We start from the raw sequence: 12155 nt of genomic DNA on the forward strand, positions 1-12155 counted from the left end.
GCAATAGAAACAAACTCCACAAATAAATCATGACGCATATGAAGTCTGTGACTTAAACATCCACAGGAGAAGAACTGTAACCTTCCTAAAATTAACACATGAAACAAACAAATGGTATATTTCCATCACGTTTTCCACCATTGTTTTCATTCATTTGAGGTTTGACTCTTAATTACGTCATATCATTGTGTCTTCACAGTTTAATGCTGATGGATAATTAAGGCCACCAGCTGTTTATCTCAATACACCCAGCTCCTAATATTCACATCACAGCAGCGGATGGAAACACACATTAATTCATTCAAACTAAAGCAGATCCTCCGGAAATTCTGCTAAACCAAAATTTGGGTGGAAACTCGGACACTTATGTGACATCGCACACTAAAGAACACAGGTAACCATGTTGTCTCAAGATCAAATTTTCCATATCGTATGAACTGTCCTTTGCACTTGGTTCAGTCTCCAAAAGTAAAAACTAAAAGTACTGTTTAAGGAGGAAGTAACAGAATGAAAATACACTGAAACAAGAATCCATGATAAATAGTATTGAAAATGGGCTTTGATGTTTCAGAAACCTTAAAGTAACTTCAAGAGCCAGAGGAGTCAAGTTTCCTTAGAAAAAAATCAGCGAGTAAGACTGAAATAAAATCTATATTTTATTTATAAATAATGAACTAATAACGCAGGCATTGATCTGAAATGACAAATCTGATGCAACGCTCCCAATTATCACTGCCTCCTTTTCACCCAATTCATCCTGTACTCCCAGCAGATTGAATTAATGCGGCGGATCTGCAACATCCTCCTTCGTCGTGCTCGTATTACGGCGGTTAGGAATTCAGGGCTGCACTTGGCAATATTTGGTGGCGCCAACTGTCAGCAAGAGATAACTTCATTTCTGAAAGGATTTAATTAGCTGCGATCATGCACTGTGACATGAACCACACACTTTGAATCGTTTCTCGATAGTTGCTGCAGAACATGAACATGAGGATGGCGTATGGGTGTGTGTGTGTGTGTGTGTGGGGAGGGGACTTCCTCGGCAGGTAGTGTCACTTTTTTGCTGCATCCATCTTTCATCTTCTGCTGTTGGAGCGTTCATACGTCACCTCTCTGCAGGTGCAGAAACATTTCCCTGCAACGATGATTCCTGACTTCTGAGATGAGTTTTGGCAAAGACAATGAATCTGTGACATCTCAGTCGGGAGTTATGGGATACTCTTTTCTGCGGCAGCACCAATTCATTTGCGGTTTAGGCTGTTAATGTGTGGGCTTTTTTTTTTTTTTACATATAAATCTTGCTTTGTGGGGCCTAGCTTCTTTCTACTGCTGCAATCATTTTTAGTTTCTAAGAGAGTGAGTTGAAGGCTTGAAATGTCAAATGCAAATGCAGCTGCTGAGGTATTTGGACTCTTAGTGCTGTCTGTGTTTTTATCCTCCTTTTATTCTGTCAGTCAGTTGGTTTTTAATGCCCCTCCCAACCCTCCACATCATTCTCCATACCTGCTTCTCCCAGGGGACATAACACTCTGGTGTCACTCACTTCCATCACCTTCTCTAGGCTCGATGTGTCACCATCACTCTCTGCCTCTCAAAAGCACCTGCAGCACAAAGACCACATTGTGTGTCTCACAATAAGGTTTTTAAATTTTGAGTGGCTGCCGGAGACTCTGCGTCACACTGCCATGAGTTACAATACTGAGAAGAGAAGGGGAAAAAAAAAAGATTTCAACTTCACCTAGAATAACTTACCACACATGTAGAGCTATAGCTGCCATTTTCACACATCATCAAACGAAAGGGTATCCATCCATTTTATAGCTTGATTGTGTAAAACCTCATCTTACCTGCAACAGTTAGTCACTCTGGCTAAATGTGCCATGTATTAACTACTAGATATGACAATGGTTACTTTGAGAAAGGAAAGTAATTTGAAACCACCACATTTGTTGATTGTATTCAGTATATTAGTGTATGAAGAACATGTTTAATATCAGTATAAAATCTCCTTTTCCTCCTTTCACCCAGCCCGGCCATCAGCAGGAGGGTCCCCTATATGAGCCAGGTCCTGCTCAAGGTTTCTTCCTGTTAAAAGGGAGTTTTCCTTGCCACTGTTGCCTTAAGTGCTTGCTCTGGGGTCAGGCTCTGGGTCTCTGTAAAGCACTTTGAGACAATTTTGACTGTGGAAGGAGCTATATAAATAAAATTGAATTGAATTTGAATTGAATTAAAGGAGATCAGATAGATTATATACAGTACAGTAACTTAACTATATAAGAGAACTGAGCAGTGTGTGAACTAACACAATATAACATATACACATTATACAGCATTATACAGTAATAACACGATACTGTTAAATACATGTGATAAAAATGGAAGCGAACACTATGATATGGTAAATGGTAGGTGGATTGCATTTATATAGAGCTTTGGTCTTATCAACCACTCAAAGCGCTTCATACTACAATTCACATTCACCCATTCACACACACATTCATGCAATACTTCTGGACAACCCGCTCTGCCTGCTGAGCCACAGCTGCCCAGAGGTGGAGCGTACAATAACATAAATAATATGGTAAGAACATGATGTTGTTATATAGTGATATATCACTACTTCTTATAACACTACTCCTATGGTAATATTAATAACAATAATACTGATGACATATAATTGAGGACAGTGTGGAGACATATCATTGTAAAGTCCTCTGTGCAACATTATGTCATTACAAATACTGGTCTACAGACATTGTTGTCCATATTCAGTAGGCATCAGAGAGTCCAGAGCTGTGGAGGCTGGAGAGACCTGTTTACTCATCATGGAGAGTCCTACTCAGAACAGCTGTGCAATGTCCTCTGCTCTGAAGGAAGCTTTCTGTAGTCTGATCACGTAACCATGAGGATGTCATCAACGTCACAGCTTGAGACTTCAAGTTCGAAAGGTGAGCAAATTGAGCTGTAGGACTGAAGTTTAACTCATTCAAGGACTACAGGTCAGGATGTCTGCTGCTTTTTTTTTTTTTTGGACTGTAGTTTTTTTTAAAATCTGTAGTTCCTCAACTTGCAGTGTAAGCCTGTTGTAGCTGTGCGCACAAACACACACACACACACACACATACACACAGCTTTACTCTGCAATGAAGGATTAATACCCTCACTTTTTGTTTTTACCTTTAAATAAAGTGGTTTAGAAAGTAGCAGCTTCACACCAGCAGATATGCCGGGTTGGCCCCAGTCCCCGGAGGGTCCGGTCAGAATACACATCTGGCTGCGCCTGATCTTCACCTGCTGTGAGAAGGTCAAACACTGCTATTCCAGAGCAAGGCCACTTCCTCGGGAGAGAATCCCCTCAGATCAAACACGCTTGAGAAGATGCTTAATAAACACGTTACAGATCCTGTCACTCTGGACATTTCCACACTGTGGCTTAAAGCTTTATCTGAATTTTTTTTCCACTTGGTTCATAACTTCAATGAAATACAGACTATATACAGTCAAGCTTCCATTTCTGTTTGCTTTTGCTTTTATTCTTACCCCTTTGGACAAGGTTTTTATTTGTGTTTTTTTTTTTTTTGAAGATCAGCAGCGATCAGTGGGAGATATTTTCTGAGAAATAATTAGTGTTATCATCATTTCTGAATGTTGTAATTATGTCTTTTTAACTAGTTTTGTATGTTATCATTTACAGAGAGCTTCAGTTGTGTAACGTCATGAACTTTATGATTTAATCTTTTCTTTCCTGGGAGAGATGCTTCTGTGCTAAATATGGGGGGTGGGGTGGGAAGGGGGCAGGTAGCTTGTTTTCTGGCTATAAATACACTTAAACACAGATGTACCAGTAAAACTAAGCGATACAGACAGGACTGTACCTGTGGTATTATATCCTGTGACTTCTTTCTTCCTATTGCACAACACAGATTAACTTAAAGGACACTGATGCTTAACTTTAGCGACATTATTCATAGACTGGCTTATACATAAAAATTCCACAGCATTTGCATCCGGCACAATTTGGCTAAACTGGCTTGTTTACACTCTGTTTTCTGCCCCATCACACAGCACTTTACTAGTGTTCACACCCCAGTGAATCAAACTTTTTTCTTTTTTTCTCTTAAACATATAATGATCTGATTATACAGTAAAACAGACTGGTAGTCAAAGAAGCATACAGTATTCTCCATGTCTGTGTGAGTATGACATAAACTCAATGATTTATGTGATCATCTTTACATCATGCGCATTTCCTGATCCAGCATTGGCAGGGATTCATCCCGTCCATTCTCCCCCTTGAAATACGAGTTCTCATTTCGAAGGAAGGGCCCAAGCAGTAGTGTCTTCCCATCCTTTAAGGGCATAAATGTTTCCTCCCTAATGCACCATAAAAAGAGTCAGCAGCAGCCCATATAGGGTATAACCTAATGATCAAGTTACTCTGGTTGCCCGCTGGCTCTGTAACGGTCCGGAACATTTTATTTCTTTACACTGAGACTGTATATCAGATGTGAGCTGCCTAAATGAATAGCTGCATCATGAACAATGGCTTCTGTGTCAAAAAAAAGAGGAGACTGAAAGCTTATGATGCAAGAGTGGAGTAAAAACTTTTTTTTACCCTAAAATTCTCAAATATCTCCAGTCTCCATTAATCATAAGCCCTAAACATCTATCTTAGAGAGCTCGCATGGATCTGTGACAGCTTGAGTGTGTGTGTGTGTGTGTATGTGTGGTGTGTGTGTGCACCTGTTTAGACCTGTGAGCATATGAATCTGCTGTCAGTGTGTATGTACAGTGTGTGTGTGTGTGTGTGTGTGTGTGTGTGCACCGAGCCATGTGCTGTATGTCAAAGTACTCAAAGTTGACACTCTCCAGACGGGCACATCTGTCGTTACGCTCCTAAAGACGACATCGTCCTCTCTCAGACTGTCTTCTCTGGTCTAATAGTTAAAGCCTCATTGAAAGCCATTTGCTACCCTGTCCTTAATTGTGGCTAATAATCCAATCACACTCCTGGTATCAGCGAGCCAAGCACCATTAAGATAAAATGAGGGGACATCAAGAAGGGAAGGAAGGCAGACTAATGGCATTCACGAGAAAGCGAGCACTCGGCTCTAGCTGGAGGTCCAGAGTGTGACTTTTTGAGCCATAATCAATTTAGATTTAACAACTATCAAATAGACACTAACACTTATTACCGACATGAAATGGACAACTTTCATTCTATGTCCCGAACATGGTTTTATCACCTCTTGCGGATCACCTGGTGTCAGACAGCTGAACTGAAGCGTCTACATTGTGCCGTCGAACGCGTCTGACCACAGTTCTCCACGGTCAAACAGTTTCCGAGGTTCCTTTTGCTCATTTCACACGCAAACGCGGCACCTGCGGCGGTGTGTTGGTGGACATCTCTTTGAGTAATCTGACGTCCTCATGCAGCTGCAATAGCTCTCGAGGAGAAAGGAGTTGGCCTCGGAGTGTTTGCTTTGGCCGGGTTTGCTCAAACGGCGGGGACCAAATATGAGTCCATTACAAAGCTGCTTGGCACCTCACTTATTTTTGTTGCTCCTAATGATTTCAGTTGATATATGCATCCCTCTCTCCAAAGCAAACACGGCATTTTAATTAGGCTGGTGACAGTTGACCGTGTTGCTATAGAGAAGACTTTGATGTTTGCCTTAAAACATGTTTGGCAACTGTGTCAAAACACGAGCTGTCTCAGACACCTCGTAATGTGCTCGACGACTGTGATACAAATGTGCCTGGGAGAAATTGAAAGCTTATTCACCACATTTATTTATTTAAAAAAAAAACATTTTTCCGACGCCCACTTGGGAAACCTGAACGTTCTCCAGCTGAATTAGTATGGGCACGATGCCTCACCCTGACAACAAATGTATTCCAAATCCAGCCCAGCCCGAATACTAATTAGTCATCCATGGATGAAGGCAACGAAATAATGGGGCTTTGGAAGTGGAGTTGTTTGAATACATGTTTTATTTGTGTTTGGTTATCCAAGTGTTGCTCGGAGCAGAACACATCTACTGTTTGCCTGTCAGTCCGTGGCGTGGACCACCCGCTCGCGTGAATTACTCATGAGGTGGACGATCAAGAAGAACGTGACCCATTTCACTGTTCCAGCTCTGTGACATCCACTCTCTTCTGAGACAGAGTCACTGTCATTCAAAGAAAGAAAGAAAGAAAGATAAGGGGCTGTAAGAAAATTATTTTGGTGCTGAAGCAGAAAACAGTAATGTCCCCTCAGTGTAATGAACATTTTCTTTTCTGTGACTTACAAAATAAATGCAACTTCCCCCAAATGTCTCAGATAACAATAAAGCATTGGTACAACTGGTTTCAGCACAAGTAACTGAAAGAAGGATTAAAGATGGTGAAGCTCAGTCTTAATGGAACAATAATTTGGACTGGAACACAGTTAACTGAGCACCTACGCTCACATTAGATCTTAGATTAGGTGTCGATAGACTTATGGAAGTAAGAAAATGCTGTAAATGCCGTAGCCTTTGAATAAGTGAAGTAGAAATTTTGGGCACATATTGGCATGTGTTCGTGTTTGCACAATAGTTATGAAGCTAGAGCCAGAAGATAATTAGCTTAGCTTAGGGTAAAGACTGGGAACAGGTGAAAAAGTCAGCCTGGTTCTGTCCAGGAAGTCAGTGGGCTGGCTGAGAAAATGCTACAGCACTACTTGTCAGCGTTTGCAACAAGAGGGAGGAGAGACACAAGTTGGATTAACGTGCCAAATAAGTTTATTTAGTCGTAAATAAACAGAGGTAACTATTTACCAAAGGTAAAGATAGAGCGTTAAGGTCAGTTGCATCAGTGGTGTGTGGAGTGTATGGGTGAGGGAGAAATGTGGAGGCTGAGGAGAAAGAATTTAAGAAGGAGGCGATGTTGGTGTCACCACATTACACTAACGACCCCTTCCTGCCCGCAGGCACCTGCACAACAGGGCATGTTAGACAAGGAGGCAGGAAAGGAGGATGGAGTGGGTCAGAACACAACAACATGTTTGGTCAGTGTACAGCTATGAGGGTGGTGTCAATTTTTTGTCCTCTAACAAGTTACCATTGTAAAATTGTTAAAGTCCCGTGTGTGTTGACATGCTCTCAGCTATCAAGCTGTTTTCTGTACAGCTGATCTGGCTTTGTGCACATGGTGTTATAAAACCTGAGTGTAAGTGCTTCAGTTACAGTTCAGCCATCAGCTAATTAAGATAAAAGAAAAAATTACAACACTGTCACTTTTTTTCTGACCACTACCCTGTTATTAATTTTCATGCAGTCCCTAAAGAGAGAGAGTGTGAGAGACGGTACAGAGGAGTGGGTTGTAACATGACGGGTCAGGCGATGCCAAGAACCATTTTACATGGTTTAGTTGTCCTTTCCCTTTACAGAGTAGTTTACACAGGCCAGTCGAAATGCACCGGGCTAATACATTTGAATGTCACACAAATAAAATATAAATGAGCAGCCGTTCATATGAGACATGCTCACCAGCACGTTCCAGCCGTGCCTGAAAGTCATTCTGACTTGAGGCAATTTCACCACGTGAAGAAACACACTCTCAAAAAGCCCCAAAACCAGGACACATTATTTAATAATTCATCCCATTTACATTATTCATCAGCGGGAGATTTTCTTGAATGGATACTGTTGTCTTGTGCTGTAACTACTGCTGTTCTCAGGTGATTTTATGCTGCACGCCAAGCTTTTAAGAAGACAGCTAATGACAGAGGTGGGTGGATGGAAGTTGTGTTTTTTTTTTCTTTATCCAGGCAACTCTTTATCCAGCTGGTTTCTCCCTATCATCTTATAATCATCTTTTTATGGTTGCTTTCTTTTAGGACTGTCTGAGATCCACTTGGATGTGTCTTACATTACGGTCACCCACCTCATCTCAGCTTTTATTCCATGTCCATTAGGGTAAATGTTTCATTCGTCCTTGTCACTGCGAGTACATCTGAGGGACGTTCATTGTGAGCGCTCTCAACTCACAATGGCCTGTTTAGAGGGAAAGAACCGACGTGCTGACTTGGGCCGTCAGTCATCAGAGTCATCAGAGGGTCATCTGAAGTGCAGGCTGACTTTCTGGGAGTTTCGGCCCAACTTTTTCCTCATTCATCATCTGTGTGGGAGATTGGTGCCAGCATCATTGCTGTTGCTGCGGTGACAGCTCCGGTGTGGGCAAGCTAACATATGAGAATACATCACCGTATGTTAAGAAGAACTAAATGTGATAGAGAATCCAGTCTTTCCTTGTGTGAAATCTGAAGTAATCCAGATTTAATTCAACAGCTTCTAAATTCCCTAAAAAAAGAAATGTCATTCTTCACTCTTCACCAGAACCGATGTGAATCACATCAAGTCTTCCACAGGAAAGTCAGATGAGGTTCCAAGATGGTAGCACATTAGCGTCTCTGAACAACACATTATTTGCCTCTTACTGCTGGAAGGGGCCCATTTCTTTTTTTTTTTTCTTGAGTTGGCGTCGGGTGTGTTTTGGAGCCTCCTTTCTGGTGGAAGGTTCTGCGGACCTGCTGCGCTAACCCCTCACCACACATCAGGCCAAGCACTGGTGGGTCGGCTCACTCGCTTCTGGTTCAGTGATGACATTGGAGTCTGGCGTCTGCCCTCATCACTGTCTTGTGCCGCTGTCGAGGTCAGGACTTCGGTCTCCCCAGTTCCCTGGCTGCGTCGACTTATATTTGGCCACAGTAGCTGACAGAATTGAAAGCTGCTTAGTTGCTTTGGGGCCCTGGCTCAGCGCTGTGCTGGGGCCTTGCCATTGCTGTGTGAGGTGACAGCCTATGATCTGTGGACACCTGCGGTGGATTGTCTGGCTCTCCTGCTAGCCAGTGGAAAGGTTTCTGGTGACTGGCGTTCCTCTGGTACCTCTGTAAAAGAAGCTGAAGTACTTTGGCCTTCTGTCATGGAATCCTTGAGTCTGGTCGGGGAACAGAGGCCAATTTGCCATGGATTGTTTCCAAAGGTTGGACAAAACTTTTTATTCTTGTGACCAAAGGCAGCGCTGCCGATTTTGTCAGTAATGATTCTGCCCTACATGTGCTGCCTGAATTATTTTAGACTTATGAATCTTGCTTTACATGGGGCCTCCCAGCGAACAGGCACTCTGGCTCACATGGTATCAGAGACATGCATATGTCTGGATATACCATTGTGCTGCTTAAAGCCCTGTAACCTGCAATGACTTTACAGGACAGTTTTACTGTCTTTGTTTGGTGTGGTTCTTTTTTTTTTTTGCATTTCTGCCTTTATTTTATTTTTGACAGCAACAGTGGAGAAAGACAGAAAAGACAGGAGAGAGAGAGGATGACAAAGGGCCTAGGCCTGGATTCAAGCTCTCCTAGAATTAAGTTATATCACACTGGTTCCAAGGTAGTACCAGGTATTTAAAAAAAAACAAAAAAAACTACACATTATTGTGGAGCTGCTGGTTTTCATCAGAGTTATCTGCCTTGCTCCATGTAATCTAGCCTGGGCTAAGGCCACAAGGTCTCATTCAGAGCAATCACAGCAAATGGTCTGTGGTGTCTGATGAATCATCATTACTTGGGTGGTCACTGTATAAGACCTGCAGACTATTGGGACATTTCTATATCACATGATTACTGGCCTCTTTGCAGTCTCCTTCATCAGATATGATGAAATAAACTTTGGTGTGGAAAGTATTACATTTCTGAATATTGAAAAATATTAAAAACAACTTAAAAGAACTTGGCGTAACGCATTGACAACTTTTACAGATTTCAGAGATGAAGAAATTACATCAAATATTACGTACATTACCGATAACAGCCATTTCATATGTATTTGTATCTATATGGATATATATCTATACATTTATATACTCTCTCTTGTGAAAATGCTGTGCTTGTGAAGGTCTGTATAACATATGATTTCTGTTTGAGTACAAAGCTGGGTGCTAAAATGTAACATCACAACAGACCCACTCTGCAGCACTTTGGATAGACTTTGTCCAACCAGACAGACACTAAGTGTAACTATTTGCACAGTTCGCCTGATAATAACAGTGTGTTTGTTTGTTCCTGTTCCTGAACAGCTCTATGGATGCTGTTAGCCATCTTGTCCTTTATGGCAACTCTCCCAACCTCTGTTTATGCCTAGATCCCACTGTGTTTTTTGTTTTGTTTTTTTTGTTTTTTTTCTTTCTGTGAGTTGTAAATTACCGGCTGCCACCTATAATATATGGCAATTTGGTCCCACATTATTGTGGACCACCACAAGGTTGGTAGCACTTACTAACTACTCCTCTCTGGTCTTAAGCAAAGATCACACTGAGAATGAGAACCGGACTGCTGCACATTACTGTGTCTGATGCAGTGGTTATAGTTCAAAGAAACAATTTGACCAGTTGAACTGTAACATATGAATTAATGAAGATGCAGTACAGTCTTTGGAGAACTGGATATACTGTATGGAGTTAACTGAACAGGATGCACAATATTTGAGATAGAGCTGACATATAATTTAATTTCACTGGCCATGATAATGCCACTTGTGCAGGCAAATTAGTAAGGACTTGTTTGGGGGGTGAATGAGAGTAGGAGATGGAAGGATGAGAGGGGTCGAGGGGTTGGGATGAAATGAAGGTCAGAGTAGCATAATGGGTGCAGACCACTTTGCTACAATGGACAGTGGTCTTCAACTTATGAGTCAAATCTCTCAGAGAGAGGATAGTTAATTTTATGAATATGTAAAAGGTTGTGCATTAGAAAAAGGGACATTAAAGCTAAAATCTCTCACTTTCTGAATATTGGGATTGATGATGGGTGTAAACCGAAGGTGCTGATGGCAGGGAACTCAGGGCATGTGACTGAAGGACAGTTCTAGCAGGTAGTGTAAGATGTCAGAGCACACACACCTTGGTTTCAATGTGAGCCCACATTTTTTTTTAACTCAGAGCTATCCCACTGTCCTACTTCCCAGAGCCAGCAGTCTTGCATGCCCCAGAGATGCAGTAATTTTATCTCACGCTCCCCATATTGGCACATGCTAGCCTCCGTTCTTTGAGAAGTATATTTGGTCTGGACAGAAGAAGCTGAAGAAGCGGGAAAAGAAAACTGAGACAAACTGGAGAGAAAGGGATTAGCATACCGACATATTGTAGATCTACTATGTATACACTCTGGACCAGGGGGTTTTGAAACTTTGAGGAGGCAAAGGGGAGAGTTGAAGAGGAAGCGTGGGTGGAGAGACTTGAGGGAAAGATACTGTGTGAGGTGAATTTGAATCAAAAGTTCTACTTCTGCTTGGAGTCAGAGATCAGTCAAATGTTTCAGTTCGAAGAAACATCGACGAACCCTCTTGGAAATCACAGAAAAGAATGAAAGATTTTCATCCGAATTCCAGACCTTTTCTGAGAATCATCAGATTTTAAGTCTTCTTCAGTATTAAAGTAATACAGTAATACACTATAGTCTGAACATCCATGGGTATGTTGCAAAGAGGAACTGCTAATAATAGCAAATTTCATGGTGCAAATGGTACCATTCTGTCAAAATGCAAACACAATTTGGCTGAAAAACAGGTTGCAGCCAACAGTGTAACTCAGAGACTCCATGGTGTTATACTTCCTGTCCACAGCCTCCAAATTAGGGGAACTGTAGTTCAAAAACATGGATCATACTTGTCCCTCAAATAGAAACAAAAGACAAAGAATAATACTTTTTTTTAATGTTGCACTATCATGTATCCATGTTCCAATAATCCACAAGCCTGTAACCAAGGACCAGTGAAATTACTGCTAATTGATATTTGGGAGTTCAATAAATGCTCTGTTCTTAATACATCTTTGGTGCAAGGAGCTTTTTAACCAACCAAGGACTCAGGGTTTACTCCTTTCTCCCTGTCCAGTCATAATCACTATCAACAGATTATCGAGAATAAGGTAAACCTCTTAGTATTCACTCAGCTTTATCCCATGAGAGTGAGCGTTTATGTGAGAACACAAACGGGTCCCTGTTCACTCAGTTTGTTGACAGGCTGGAATGGGGGTGCATTTGATGAAGCGGGGTAAGCTTCACCCGTGACCTGCCAGGAATGGGGTCCGGGTCCAACTGGAGCAAGACAGGCGGGAGAACCCGTTTGATGTTT

This window comes from Toxotes jaculatrix, chromosome 15 (assembly GCF_017976425.1).
Source record: "Toxotes jaculatrix isolate fToxJac2 chromosome 15, fToxJac2.pri, whole genome shotgun sequence".
Lineage (NCBI taxonomy): Eukaryota > Metazoa > Chordata > Actinopteri > Toxotidae > Toxotes > Toxotes jaculatrix.